Source organism: Protopterus annectens, chromosome 14.part0 (genome assembly GCF_019279795.1).
Source record: "Protopterus annectens isolate FY-2018-M chromosome 14.part0, PAN1.0, whole genome shotgun sequence".
Lineage (NCBI taxonomy): Eukaryota > Metazoa > Chordata > Ceratodontiformes > Protopteridae > Protopterus > Protopterus annectens.
This window is the reverse complement of record NC_056748.1, coordinates 824998991-825013707: the sequence shown is the minus strand read 5'-3', so window position 1 is coordinate 825013707 and position 14717 is coordinate 824998991. Positions and strand designations below refer to the sequence as shown.

Below are 14717 nucleotides of genomic sequence, written 5' to 3'. Positions count from 1 at the left end.
ATAAATGATGTAAATATTGGGTAGAATGTCATGATTTCTTTTGGATATTAAGTATAAATAAACTTCCTGTTAAAAGTAATATGGCATATAAAAAGAGAACTGAAAAAATTTAAATTTTGGGAAAGAAGAAACAGCGATAAAAGAAGTTATGTACTCACCATAACATTCTATGTTTGTTGTCCATCTCACCCTTCATTCTTACATGTGGGTTCAGAGCCGATCCTCGGCTCTGACTCAGTCGATTACAGAAGCTCGAAGTCTCTAGCTGGCTCGTGGCAAGGTGGGTATCCTATCATGCAGTGGTATCAGTCCTCAGATCTTGTTTGCTGCTGACTATAATAGAAAATAGTTATACTGTACCCTTAGGTAAAGGAGAAAAAATAGTGAAAGGTCTCCAACATAAAGGAAAAAGCAAACATTTTCCTACTAGGTCCTCTAGGATTATTTGGATGGGAGTAGGTGGGTGGCTTCATAAGAATGAAGGGCGAGATGGACAACAAACATAGAACATTATGGTGAGTACATAACTTCTTTATGTTATGTTGCCCTATCTCACCTTCATTCTTACATGTGGGACAGTGCCCCTAGCACCGTTTTCTTGGGTGGCTCACGGAATACACTCTTGAGCACTGTGCAACCAAAGGAAGCTCTGCCCCTGGAGGCCAAATCAACCTTGTAATGAGTGATAAAAGTATGTGAAGTTGCCCAAGTCGCAGCTGCACAAATACTGTCCATTGAAATTCTGGCTTGAACAGCAGTGGATGCTGCTACTGACCTGGTTGAGTGACCTCTAACTTTGAAGGGGAGTTCCTTGTTATTGGAGGAGTATATAAAAGTTATGCCATTGGAAAGCCAATTAGATAATGTGATTTTAGAGACTGGCATACCTTTTCTTGCCTCTGAAAAGAATATGAACAACTGATCTGACTTCCTGAATTCTTTACTTCTGTGGAGGTAGAACCTAAGTTGTCTACGCACATCAAGTTGTTGAAGTCTGTATTCTGCTTTGTTGGTATGGTTAGGGAAGAACACTGGAAGCTCAATAGATTGGTTAATATTAGATGAGGACCAAATCTTAGGGAAAAAGGATGGGTTAGTTCGAAGCAACACCCTGCCTTTATGGAAAATCAAATAGGGTGGTTTGACTGAATTGCTTGTAGCTGAGGTTATAGCTACCAGAAAAATCATTTTCCAAGAGAGGAACTTTAGATTGCATGTGGAAGAAGGTTCAAAGGGTGGTGAGGTTAGGTGGGCTAGGACAAAGTTTAAGTCCCAAGGAGGGACAGGTTATTTAAATGGAGGTCTCAATAAGGAAATGCCTTTCAAAAATGCTTTACACAGTCTATGTGCCATCAAGTTAGGACCCAACTCCCCATCAACATCCTATCTAACCAACTCTATTCCATTTCCACTCCCAAACCACACCTCCTCCACATCTAATACAACTCTCCACACTCTTAATACTACATAGTAGTAACTACCAGTTCCTCTTACATAATTTATCTTCTTTATACCATATACCCTACTATATTTTCACCTCCTAGTAACTCTTCACAACATGCTCTCAAAACAATCTTTCATCTCCCTTTTACTACTACTCCTCCTCATCTTATCCTATCTGCACTATCTCTCCCAGCCCACTATTTCCTTCCATTCTCAATCCTTCCATGTAACCAACCATCAGAACTCACCTCTCTCACACTCATACTCTCCTATCTCCCCCTATTTATACCCCACAGATAATCTCTTTCTTTTCCGATACAAACTTATCACTTCCCAAACAATCTCCATTCCCATAACCACTAACAAATTTCTCCAACTTACAATAAAACCTGCTTTTATTACCTTACTGTCTTCTCATCTAAACCACTTCTTCCTTCATCCAATTATCGCTCTCATATCTGGTGATATACATCCTAACCCAGGCCCTACCACCATAGCCACCACAAATAAATCCTTGTTACTTACTTCTTTAAACTCCCAAAGCATAGTAAACAAAGTCCCAAACCTTCATGCTTGGCTCATACACAATAAACCTGACATCCTATCTATTTCTGAAACCTGGTTAAAACCACGTATAAAGGACTCTGAAATAATTCCTCCAAACTACTCCATCATAAGAAAAGAGGCCTCACAAAAAAGGTGGAGGAGTAGCTCTCCTATACTCATCCTCCCTAATAGTTACTCCCTATAATAAACCTATACCACACTTTAACAATGCCGAACTTCTTCTTACTCTACTACAAATCAATAATCACAAACACATATGTCTTGCTTCCCTCTATATCCCCCCCAGGGGATAATATTCCCACACTTGAACTCATCCTTTCGTGGCTCTCTAGTAACATTAGTAACGAAACCATAATCCTAGGAGACGTGAACATTAACTGGGCCTGCATTCAGTCTCCAACAAACTCCATTAACATCAACCTCTACAATTTCTCACAGCTAATCAGTTCCATAACTCGCCCTGCAAAAAATCTCTCCAGTGGAAGTATCCTGGATTGGATCCTTGTTTCCCATCCTCACTATTTCTCCAAAAGTGGCACTCTTCCCGATCCCCTTAGTGACCACATACCCATCTTTACACATCGACTTCCCTCTATCTTACAATGAACCCATAACTATATTACTATTCGTGACCAAAAAAAATTCAACCCAACAACCTTCTCGAACTCCTTACAAGCAATTAATTGGAATTGTCTAAAAACACTACCACTTGACAGTGCAGTTTCCCACTTTAACTTGATATTCTTAAAAATATTAGACTCCCAGGCCCCCTTAAGGACAAAGAGAATAAAAACAAAATATGCCCCATGGCTTTCCAAAAATACTCTTGCTACCATGAGACATAGAGATAAAGTCTGGGCACGCTACCAGAAAAATATGACACCACTGCTCCACAATGAATACAAAATGCTTCGAAATAAAGTAAAAAATCTCATCACTTCTGATCGACAAAACTACTTCTCTACTCTCCAAAACCAAGGCATCTCTAGTCTCCTTCACCCTAGTAAACCAGATTCTCCCACCCCACAGCTCCTCGTGGTGGCCAGCAGTGTTCCTCTAGCAGCAGAGACCAGAAAAGACTACCTTTCCAGATTTTAAGTATTTTTCTTGGCTTTTTTCGACTTTTTGTGCCTTTCGACTACTGTTTCTGCTTATTTTATCAAAGTTTGCACTGTTTTTTCTGTGTTTATAAGCTAAAACTGTTTACTGCACTTGCTAGTTTAAGTTTTGCCTAAAAGTTAAACTACAGGCTAATACACTCAAGTGTACTAGCTTTTGATAGCATTTAATCGAAAATCATAGCATTTATTGTGTTTTCTGCTTTTCTGTAAAAAAAACTTGAAAAAACCAAAATATCCTTGCTTTCCATACTTTCCTAACTAGTGTTCCAGAGACCAGATTTTGCTGATCCCTGGGCTTTGTCTTGGTTCCTGTTTTCTCCATTTTCCTTGTTTGGTCAAGGGGTAGTTTCTTTACTCACTAGTGGGAGTAGGGAGTACTGAGCTGCCTGTTTGTCCTCAGAGGAGTGGTTTAAGGCAGTAACTTGTAGTTTATTGGCCATTTTGGGTCATTTCCTGTCTTTTCCAGCCCCTGCTATAAAGCACGCTTTAGCGCCAAGATTAGCGATTTAGCGGAGTTGCCACTGTTGCACACTAGGGCAGCGCCCGGTTAAGCAGGTTTAAACTATTCGGCTACCTAAAGTCCACTCTTCAAATTTTCCCTTGAAACTACCTTCCTCGACCTATACTACTGATCTAATCAGCGTATCCTATAACTAAAATGATCATCTCTACTTGACTCTAAGTAGACTATTCTCTATCTGTTAAACCTAGCACTTGCTCCTACAGTACTTATTACCTTGATACGGCACTCTTATAGATAGCACCCCAAAAGGCAACCCCCATTTCTCGGTCACCCACATCCCCGGAATCTTTTTAAAGTTTTTGTCTATCCTTCTAGCATGTCGAGGGATCAGTTGCTAGTGTCCTCTCCTGCTCAGCTGGTGAACCTGGGAATATTGAGGCAATGTTACAATTGTCTCATGTACACAGACAACCCTCTCCTCCTCCCACAAAACACAAATACATGCGAGAGATGCAACTATACGGCCAAACTGGAGGCTGAGCTCTCTCAACATAGGACTGGCAAGACCAGTCAGGAGGAGAAGGTTACCACACACACTATAGACCCAGTCTCACATAGTACCATTACAACCTCAAATCATACACATAAACACACAAAGACATACTGGAGGCTCTGATCAAAAATCTACCAAAACAGCAGAGGCCACCAAAGCAGACACCCAAACAACCACCACCTCAGAACACAACACCTGCAACACATAGACCTCACAGTCAGAGTGTCAAACAGTCACAGCCCTTAAGGCCAAACACAATGCCAGACACACTAGTCATTGGTGACTCCATAGTCAGACACACTGACGTCCCGCTCACCAGACTGAGTAAGGAGAAGGTCACAGTAAGCTGTCTGTCGGGCGCTAGAATCCGCCACATAACGCAAGCACTCAGGTCTCTCAACAGCAGGTACAAATATGACTCAGTCATTGTCCACGCTGGTGTAAACGACCTGAGACGTACCTCCTTGGACTACATGAAAAGAGACATTGAGGAGCTCTCTGATTATGTAGCCCAGGCAGGTATGACCCTGACCTTGAGCAGTATCCTACCTTCACCAAGAATGATGCCACAATACAGAGATAAGATGATCAGCTTTAACAATTGGCTTAAACACTGGTGTCATTCAAAGGGGATCCAGTATCTGTCTGCCTGGGATGACATGCTGGACAAGCCACGCTGCTTCAAGGGACGGCTTGCACCTGTCACCCCTGGGATTCGGATATTGGCAAAGGCTCTTGCCACCCCATAGTGCCTTTTTTAGGCAAGGCTCAAATTCTAAACCTACCACCCTAGAACACAAAAAAGGAAAAAACTAAGGGTAATGCTGCTCAATGCCAGAAGTCTAAATCTCAAAATGCACGCACTCGAGGCCCTTCTCAGTATGGAGAACATCGATGTCTGTGCTGTGACAGAAACCTGGTTCAAGGCTCCTGAGAGCACCCCAGCGCTATCAGGTTTTACCTCATATCATGCGTTCCGGCCCCAAAATCAGGAAAATACCAAGAAAGGAGGGGGGGTATCCATATTCATCAAGGACACCCACACCTCAAGACTGATGGCAACGCATGATGCATCGGAGACCATCCAGGTGCAATTAACCGTAGGCAAGACTGCTCTGCAAATTGTAGCATGTTACAGGCCACCCTCACAAACTCAGGAACCTCACATGGCCTTCCTGAAAACACTAGAGGGGATAAATGTATCACCAAACACCATCATACTAGGTGACTTCAATTACCCAAATATAGACTGGGAACACTACTCAAGCCCAAACACCCTAGCCCAAAAGTTCCTGGAATTCATAAACTCAAATGCCATGGAACAACTAGTCACCATTCCCACAAGAGGAGATAACATACTTGATCTCATCATCACGAACATGGGAGCACAATGTTCAACACCGAAGTATACCCCTCACTGGTGAGATCAGATCACAAACTAATCTCGCTGGAGGTCCTCATCCCACCCCACCTGAAATAAAAAGACCACAGTAAAGAACTTCTCAAAAGCCGACTTCACACTTCTAAAGACTAGTGTGGTCTCCTTTAAGGCCCCGAGCGTGGAAAACAGTACTCAAGCCGCTGAATCACTTACAAATGCCTTCTACCAGCACCTGCAAGACTGCATGGATAAGGCAATCCCAAGCAAAACAAAGACTCTTTGTACCAAAGGCAAGCGTCCAGTCTGGTGGACCCCAGCCATAAACAAACTCTACAACAAAAGGAGGAAGCTACTACAAGATAGAGCAAAATCCTTAAAAGGTAAGACACCCTTGATCACTATAAGTAAAAACTAAGAGCTCTCATAAAATCATCCAAAGCAAATATCGAGAGAAAAATAGCTAAAGACTCAAAAAGACAATCATAAGGCCTTCTTTAGCTATGTTAGAAACCTAGGAGGAAACTCCCAGATATGCTCAGAACTAGTTCAAAATGATGTGAAGATTACTGATCCTACAGACATTGCCAACATACTGGCTGACAGGTTCAGTGCAAACTCCCCTCCCCCAAAAGGAGAGATATCTATACCAAACGATTGCAGCCCCCAAACATCTCCAGCCCAAGTGAGAACTGCTCTCTCCAAAGCAAAAACACAGCATCCATGGGACCTGATGGTGTCCCCGGCTGTGTGCTCCACGAACTCAATGAGGAATTAAACCCACAGCTAGGACAGCTGTTTAATCAAAGTCTTACCTCTGGATACGCACCCAGGAGTGGCGCACTGCAACTGTGGTCCCACTTCACAAAGGCGGTGCCTCCACCGCCCTGGAAATTACCGCCCATTAGCTTGACAAGCCTTATCTGCAAAGCCATGGAGAGGATCATAATGGACCTCATAAATAAAGACATAGGGAATTTGCAGACTTTGGATCCAACCCAGTTTGGCTTTGTCAAAGGCAGATCATGCCTTTTAAACTTGGTTGACTTTTGAAACAGTCACCAAAGCCATTGATGAGGGAAAGGCAGTCCATACAGCCTACCTCGATCTGGCTAAGGCCTTCGATACAATACCCCACTCGGGTATCATTGAAAACTCATCAGCTTAAATGTTAACCCATACATCACAAGATGGGTTGCAAACTGTCTGAGTGACAGAACCCACAGGGTCAGAGTTGCTGGCGCCATGTCAGACTCAAAGCCTGTCACAAGTGGTGTCCCACAGGGCTCAGTCCTGGGCCCACTCTTGTTTGGCATCTACTTTTCCAAGTACAAGCAAACACAGGAGGGTTATGGCTGACAAAGTTTGCAGATGACTGCAAACTGGGCCATAGTAGAAAACACATCTGACACAGATATCCTTCAGAAGGGTCTCACAGAAACGGATAACTGGTGCCAGAGCCACGGCCTAAAGTTAAATGCCAAAAATGCATAGTCATACCCTTCGGGAAAAACAAGGTTACCCCTAGCTACCAAATAGGTGGCAATCCACTGAGCACAGAAGAAGTTATCAGGGACCTGGGGACCCAGGTTGATAGTAGTCTGTCATTCGACACCCATGTAGCTAAAGTAGTTAGGAAGACCTTCTACATTGCCCACCTTATCATGAAGGTATTCTCATCTAGATCAAGGGAGGTTATAGTCTCCCTTTACTCATCACTCATCAGACCAATGATTGAGTACAATGCCCCATTCGGAATGTATCTGACCCGACACTTGCAGCAGCTGGAGAGGCCACAAAAGTTCCTCACCAAAAGGATAAAGGGTCTCAAAAATCCTATGCTGCCCGACTGAAAGAACTCCAGCTCTATTCAGTCGCACCGCTTGCTCAGAGGTGACCTTTGCCTAACATACAAGGCCATGTCAAACCCAGATTTGATGAATATGCTTCACCTCAAAAAATCTAGATCCATCAGAGCCACAAGGGCGGGAGACTTAAACCTCGACACGGCTATTAATAGGACGTGCTGGAGGGATAGATTCATCACCCAAAGACTCCCTATGCTGTGGAACAAAATCCCGGTACATGTGAGGCAGAGCACCTCGCTGGCCTTGTTCAAGAGAAATCTTGACCAATGGATGGGAGATCGCAGATATACCCCAGGGATTACCTCAGTGTCACTGCTCGACAGAGGCACAGCAAAATAATGGGTATAGTTCCCCATACTAAAGGGGTGGCGTAAGCCACAAAACGATGGGCTAGGCTTGTAAATGCCCTCGGGCAGATAGCCTAGTATGAACCTATGAACCTATGAACCTATGACTCAAATGCTCCAGAATTAGACTTGGCCACACAATTTAACTCCTTTTTTATTGACTCTATTTCCAAATTGACCTCATCATTCTCCAACACCACCACACTCCACAATACTCCCTCACCCACCCCTACTCACACTCTATCTTTAACCACTACTACTCCCCATTCCCCATCTACCAAATCCTCTACCTCCTCTTCTACACAAACTTCTCCCTCATCTCAATCACCCCCTAATTCCCCCTCTCCTGACTCTCCCTTATTCTCATTAAAACCCATACCTACATCTACTATAAAGAAACTCCTTCTGAAATTGAAGCCATGTACCAATGCTCCTGATAATATCCCTTCTTACTTAGTATAGCTGCAGAAACACTTGCCTACCCCATTAGCATCTTAATAAACCGTTCCATACAAGAATCTACAGTACCTCAAATCTGGAAACAGGCCTTTATCTTACCTCTACACAAAGGTGGTAACAATAACAATGTAACAAATTTCCGCCCCATAGCTATCCTGTCCCCTATCTCTAAAATCCTAGAAAAATGTGTCCAACTTCAACTCCTTCCATATCTCCTAGATAATCACCTCATAACTCCCACGCAACACGGATTCAGACCAAATCATAGCACCATGACAGCCCTCCTCTCCTTCCTTGAACTTGTAAATAAAGCTTGTGATTCTGGCCAATTTGTCTCTACCCTGCTACTTGACCTCTCCAAAGCCTTTGATACTATATCACACAGCCTGCTCTTAGCTAAACTCTCTGAACTTAATCTATCTCCCTCCTCCTTGAGTTGGTTCTCTAGCTACTTATCCAACAGAAATCAAGCAGTAAAATGGAAGAAAGCCACCTCCCCATTCCTTAGTACCCCTACAGGAGTTCCATAAGGCTCCATACTGGGTCCCCTTCTCTTTAATATATTTATAAACAATTTCCACAAATCTATCCCATTCTCAAACATCATCCAATATGCAGATGATTCAACTATCATCTGTTCTGCCACTTCTATCGCTATACTTCAAAAACTAATTCAAGATGCCTTCTCTACCACAGAGCAATGGATGTTAAGTAACCATCTAGCTCTCAATGCTTCCAAGACCAAACTAATGATATTTACTCCTTCTAAACTTACTCCTTTTGATATGAACACATTCTCAATCACTAGTCAAAATAACTCACCTCTAGAAATAGTGTCAGAGACTAAGTTACTTGGAGTCCAAATTGATAACCAACTTAAATTTAACTCTCACCTACAACTAAATATCAAAAAAACCCATCAGAAACTAGGCATGCTTTACAGACAGAATCCCTACCTCACACCTGCCACTAAAATTACTCTCTCCACTTCCTTCCTTATCCCCTCCCTTCTCTATGGTGCCCCACTCCTAACTAATCTTCAGTCCTCTTTAAAAAACAGCTCTCCTGTTGCTATAACAAAATCGCAAAATTTGCCACCAGCCATAGGTCCTCCACCCATCATTGTTCCTCCCCCCAGAAACTACAATGGCTAGAACTTCCCAATCAACTAACTTACATTCAACTAACTCTAGCCCACAAGCTTATTCTCAACCACTCCCTCTGTCCATCCCTTTCATCTGCCTTTAAAATGCACCTACCCAATAGAGTATTAAGGTCAAACAATCAAAACCTACTAGAAGTGCATAAACCTACTCATCCCCCAGGCAGAAACCTTCTATCCTTCAGCCTAGCTCACCATTGGAACTCCCTACCACCTTCCATCCGCACCACCTCCAACCACTCTACTTTCAAAAAATCTCTTCATTCACATCTAGCATCACAGTGGGAATGCTCTTGCTCCCACCCTACATAACTAACTCTGTCCTCTCACCTCCCCTTCTCCTTCCTGCTAACTTCCCTACTATACCTTTAGAACTGCATAAAATCTACTAGACAGGCCCTTAAGTCTACTTCCCCCACTATGCAATGTCCTTTAGCATCACATTGTACATTTCCTTAGTTAGTATGATTCCTCTCAAAGCTGTATTCATTGCTATATTTGTTGTACTATTGTTGTATATTCTTCTCAATCTGTATTACTTGTTATATTTGCACATAATTTGTTTTTAAATTTTTTGCTTCCTTATTTTGTATAACTTTCATTACTACCTGCTGTACCTATATTGTTCTGTTACATGTATTTTTTTTTTTTTGCTTTTTTGGAGCTTTTCTCCCCAGGACTCCGTTGAAAACGGGTTCTTTATGGCCCAATGGACTATCCTGGTAAACCAACTGCAATAAATAAATAAAATAAATAAATAAAATAAATAAATGATGTCCTAAGTGGAAATTGGAGATAGCTGCTAGCTGGACTTTAATTGTAGCAGTGGCTGAGCCTTGTTGGAAAAGTTCCAAAAGGAAATCCAAAACTGAATAAATTGGGGCAGTGAAGGGGTCTATGTTTCTGGTCTGTGCAAAGAAAGAAAATATTTTCCATTTACTAGCATATACTTTTCTGGTAGAAACCTTATGAGAAGATATCAAAATGTGTTTTACTGCTGGAGTGAAATCCTGAAGCCTGACTAAAGTTGTTAATGGAGCAGCCAAGCTGTCAAGTTGAGGGTGTGGAGAGAAAGATGGTACATTCCTGACATATGTGTCAGCAGGTCTGGAACTGGGTCCAGAATCCATGGATGCTCCAGTAGATGAGGCCCGAGAAAGGGGACCAAAATCTGATTAGGCCAATATGAAGCAATGAGAATCATCTTGGTTCCCAAGGATTTTGTTAAGGATTTTGCTTTCTGAATGACTTTTGATATGAGGGAAAATGTGGGAAAGTATAAAGAAGTCCCGAGGGCCAATTGTGAACAAGTGTGTCTCTCAATGTCTCCCCCAGAGGGGGGATTAGGGCAAAACAGCTGCTGCATTTGGCATTCATAGGAGTGGCAAAAAGTTCGCAGCAAGGCTGGCCCCATTTGTGGAAGATCTCTTCTGCTATGTTCTGATTTAGAGACATCAATATTGCCCTGCTGAGCTTGCTATCACATTGGACTTTCACAGGATGTGCGTTGCTACTAGAAAACATTGGGAAGAGATTGCCCACTGCCAAACCCTCAGAGCCTCTCAACAAAGTGGGTATAAACTGGTTCCTCCCTGTTTGTTTACATACCATACCACTGACATATTGTTTGACTGGATGGCAATCTTCTCTAGAGGAAGAGAGTTGTGGAGTGCTTGCACTGCTAGAAGTACTGCTCGAATCTCTAGAACATTGATGTGAAAATGGGTCTCGTGTTCTTGCCATATGCCTTGGACCCCCATCTAAGAAGCATCCGTGGTCACAGTAGCAACAGGTTGATGTGGAACGAATGGTCTTCCAATGGTTAACTTGGATTGAATCCACCAACAAAGAAACTTCTTGAAAGTTTCTGTTATTATGATTAGGTGAGACAGAGGAAGTTCCTGAAGTGACCACTGTGAGAATAGTAACCACTGCAGAATTCTCATATGCATCCTAGCTAAGGGAATAAGGGTTACAGTTGAGGCCATTGTTCCCAGTAGTTTGAGCACTATCTTTGCCTTGAACTTGTGTTTGGGAAGAAGAAGCAATATCTGTTGTTTGAGATTCGCAATTCTGTTGGCGGGAATGCGGGCCATCATCGAAATGCTGTCTATTTCTGTAGCTATAAAGGTAATATGTTGACAGGGTAACAAGGCAGATTTTTGCAAGTTTACTGTAATGTCTAGCTGAGCACAAATTTGTAGGGTCATGTCTCTGGCCTGTTGAAGTAGTGCTTGGTGGTGGCAGTTAGGAGCCAGTCATCCAGGTACAGGAACACTCGGAATCCACAACGTCTCAAGTGAGCCGTTACTACTGCCATGCATTTGGTGAACACTCTGGGGGCTGTAGTGAGACTAAAGGGCAGAGCACGAAACTGACAGTGACTGGCTCCCAGCCAGAAGCATGACTCCTCTATGCTCTACCCATTTTTATGTGGTAGAACGCATCTTGGAGGTCTAGCGAGCACATCAAATTGTCTTTCCCTAAAAGGGGGAGTATCGACTGCAGTGTCACCATTCGGAACTTGGACTTCTTGACTGATTCGTTTAGTTTGCTGAGATCCAAAATAGGCCTCCAGTCCCCTGTTCTTTTTGGTACTAAAAAGAATCTCGAGTAAGTTCCAAATCCTATTTAGTCTGCAGGAATGGTTTGGATGACTCTTTTGTTTGGCAACTTTTGGATTTTTATGGTTGCCTGATCCTTGAGATTGGGTGGAACATCCAGGATTTTTCTGGTTCAAGGAGGGTGGTAGGAAAAGGGCATGGAGTATCCTCTGGATATTATGTTTTGTACCCACTTGTCTTTTGTGATGTTCGTGCCAGGCTTCTGGGTACAAAAATAAACATCCCCTGACTGGCTCCAGAGTAGCACAATTGGGCCTCCTTTCAGGAGCGCTGATAGGGATATCCGCGAAAGGAATCACAGTCACCCTGGTTTTGTGGGACCCCTCTGCCTCTACCATTATTTCCTCCCCCTCTGCCCCCAGGGAAGGAATCACCTTGTGCTTCTGGGAAAAATCTCTGGGATTTCTTGAACCACATCTTACCGCCTTTCTGCCCTTTAGGGTAGGGTCTTGAAGGGATGGAAAAACATACTCCAACAGCAGAGAGAGTTTTCTCTTCCTGCTCGCACCGGGTGAGTGTATCCTTAACTTTTGGTCCAAAACGTGAGGACCCATCAAAAGGGCATTAGTGAAGGTAGACTTAAAGGGTTCTGCAAAGTTACACAACCGCATCCAGGAGTGTCTCCTAAGGGAAACTCCTGAACCCGCTGCCCTACTTGCTCCATCTGCTGCATATGATATCAGTCTCATGGAGGAATCCACTATGGAGTTTAAGGTGGATAACTGAGTGGTAACCTTTTCTGGTACCCCCGCAGTTGAAGTACCTTGTAGAGTATCTCCTAGTTCCTTCAGGAGATCTCTCTGAAGCTTTGTAAAATGGGTAAGATAATTCAGTGATCTAAGGGTAAAAGCCACTGAAAAAAGAACATGCTTCCCATATCTGTCCATCGTTCGAGTCTTTGTTTGGCGGATGGACAGATGAGGATGTCTCTGTAAGCTCCTTCTTGGTGGCTGCTGTCACCACCATAGCATCTACCGGTACACCTTTAGTCAAGAAATCATTTTCCTTGAGGGCTGACAAAATCGTGTTTGGCCTGCTAGGGACTAGCTCCATCATGTCATGTGAACCCATGCCTTTTGACTGATCAAGTCCATGAGCTCATCAAAAGGCGGAGACACCCAAGAGGCTGAAGGTTGAGATCTGAAAGCCTTCAGGTACACTGGCTCATCAGAGGGGGTGATGGTAGTCCAGCTGCCTCTGTTTTAAGATCTCAAGAATATCTGCAAAGGAAATATCATCAGAGGACAACCGTGGGGACCCTTCTGACTCCTCAAAGTTAGTGTCAGAGGTGACAGACTCATCAGGGGAGTCTACATGCTTCCTCTTGCATGTTTGTTTCAGAGGAGGCTCCTCAGAAGGATATTCTGGGGACGTCTCAGAAGAATGACGATTACCCAGAGAGTGTTCCTGAGGCTGCAGATCTCTGCTGTCCTGTGGAGAGTGTGGTGCCAAGACAGACGCCGGTGCTTTTGGGGGAAGAGCATCAGCATCCTTGCGTAGAGCTGTAGATTTGAAAGGCTGACTCCCCCAGTTCTGAGGACACCACTGGTTCCGAAAAAGCAGAGGTAGCTCCCAGGTCCAGGGAGATAGGCTCTGAAGCTGATGTAGGAGCCAAGCTCAGTCGAGCCGAAGCACCGAGAGGTAGACTCGAAACCGAAGAAGCTCAGATCTGAGAATCCCCCTTGGGGCCGACTGGTGAACTTCGGCTCCTAGACACTACGGATGGCACCAAGAGTGTCGGAGCAGATATCAGTTCAGGTAAGGCCTCATGGGGTGCCGAAGCTGAAGGTTCTACTGTAAGCGGTACTGGATATTTTGGCTCAGATAGACCGGTATGGCTTGGAGGAGGAACAGTAGTGGATGTCAAAGATTTGGACAGCTCCGAGGCCAGCTGGGCAGGAGCCGAGAGCAAATTTGCCAGCCCCGGCCCTTCAAGAGTCTGCGCACCACCCTCTCCACATCTTCATCTGATAGGCTCCTAAAGGATCTGGAGGAAAGGGTTGGAGAGTGAGATCTTTGAAAAATAGGTGATCTCAGAGTAGGGGAGACCGGTGGAATATCTGTTGACTGGCTCCGAGCTAAAGAATCCTTTTTCAGCTCCGAAGTTCTTGGGGCCAATACAGGCATGTCAATTGTAATAACCTTAGTCGGCTCCGAAGGCAGTGGAGCCAATGAGTTGGGAGTCTTAGTAGTTTTTGATATTTTTTCAGGAGGTCCAGATTTCTCAGAGGACACTGGAGATGACCTTTTAACAGTCTTTTCTTTCCGGCTAGAGGGAGACTTTGTAGATTGTGAGGAAGAGGAACTACCTAAATCTTCCTTAGAGGATGGTTTCAGGAGACCTTTCAATATAAATTTGTTTTTCCTTTCTTGAAGGACTCTTGAGCTAAATGTGTGTAAAAAGTACAAGTCTCCTGTAAGTAAATGGCCCCCAAACAGTAGACACATACACTATGCCCATCCGTTATGGACATTTCCTGAGCACATTTTTGACATTTTTTTAAAACCTGAAGGTTTATGATCCTTCTCTTTTGACTCATTAGACATAATTGTCAAACTGTAGCAAAGGCAGAAATGTGCAATAAGGTACAAAAAGGAATTAGTTAGGTCCTCTAACTAAAACGGACCTTAACTACTGGAAGGAGGAGAAAATAACACACCACACTAAAATGTAATAAATGCCAATGAGAGGACTAGGTCCTCTAACTTAAATGGGCCTAGCCCTGCCAAGA

General features: G+C 43.6%; 1 protein-coding gene across 1 annotated transcript in view; it reads right to left on the bottom strand.

The window, feature by feature from the left end:
- Positions 1-14717, bottom strand: part of PIK3AP1 (phosphoinositide-3-kinase adaptor protein 1) — a 1872143-nt gene that overhangs the window by 172911 nt on the left and 1684515 nt on the right. The window lies entirely within an intron of this gene.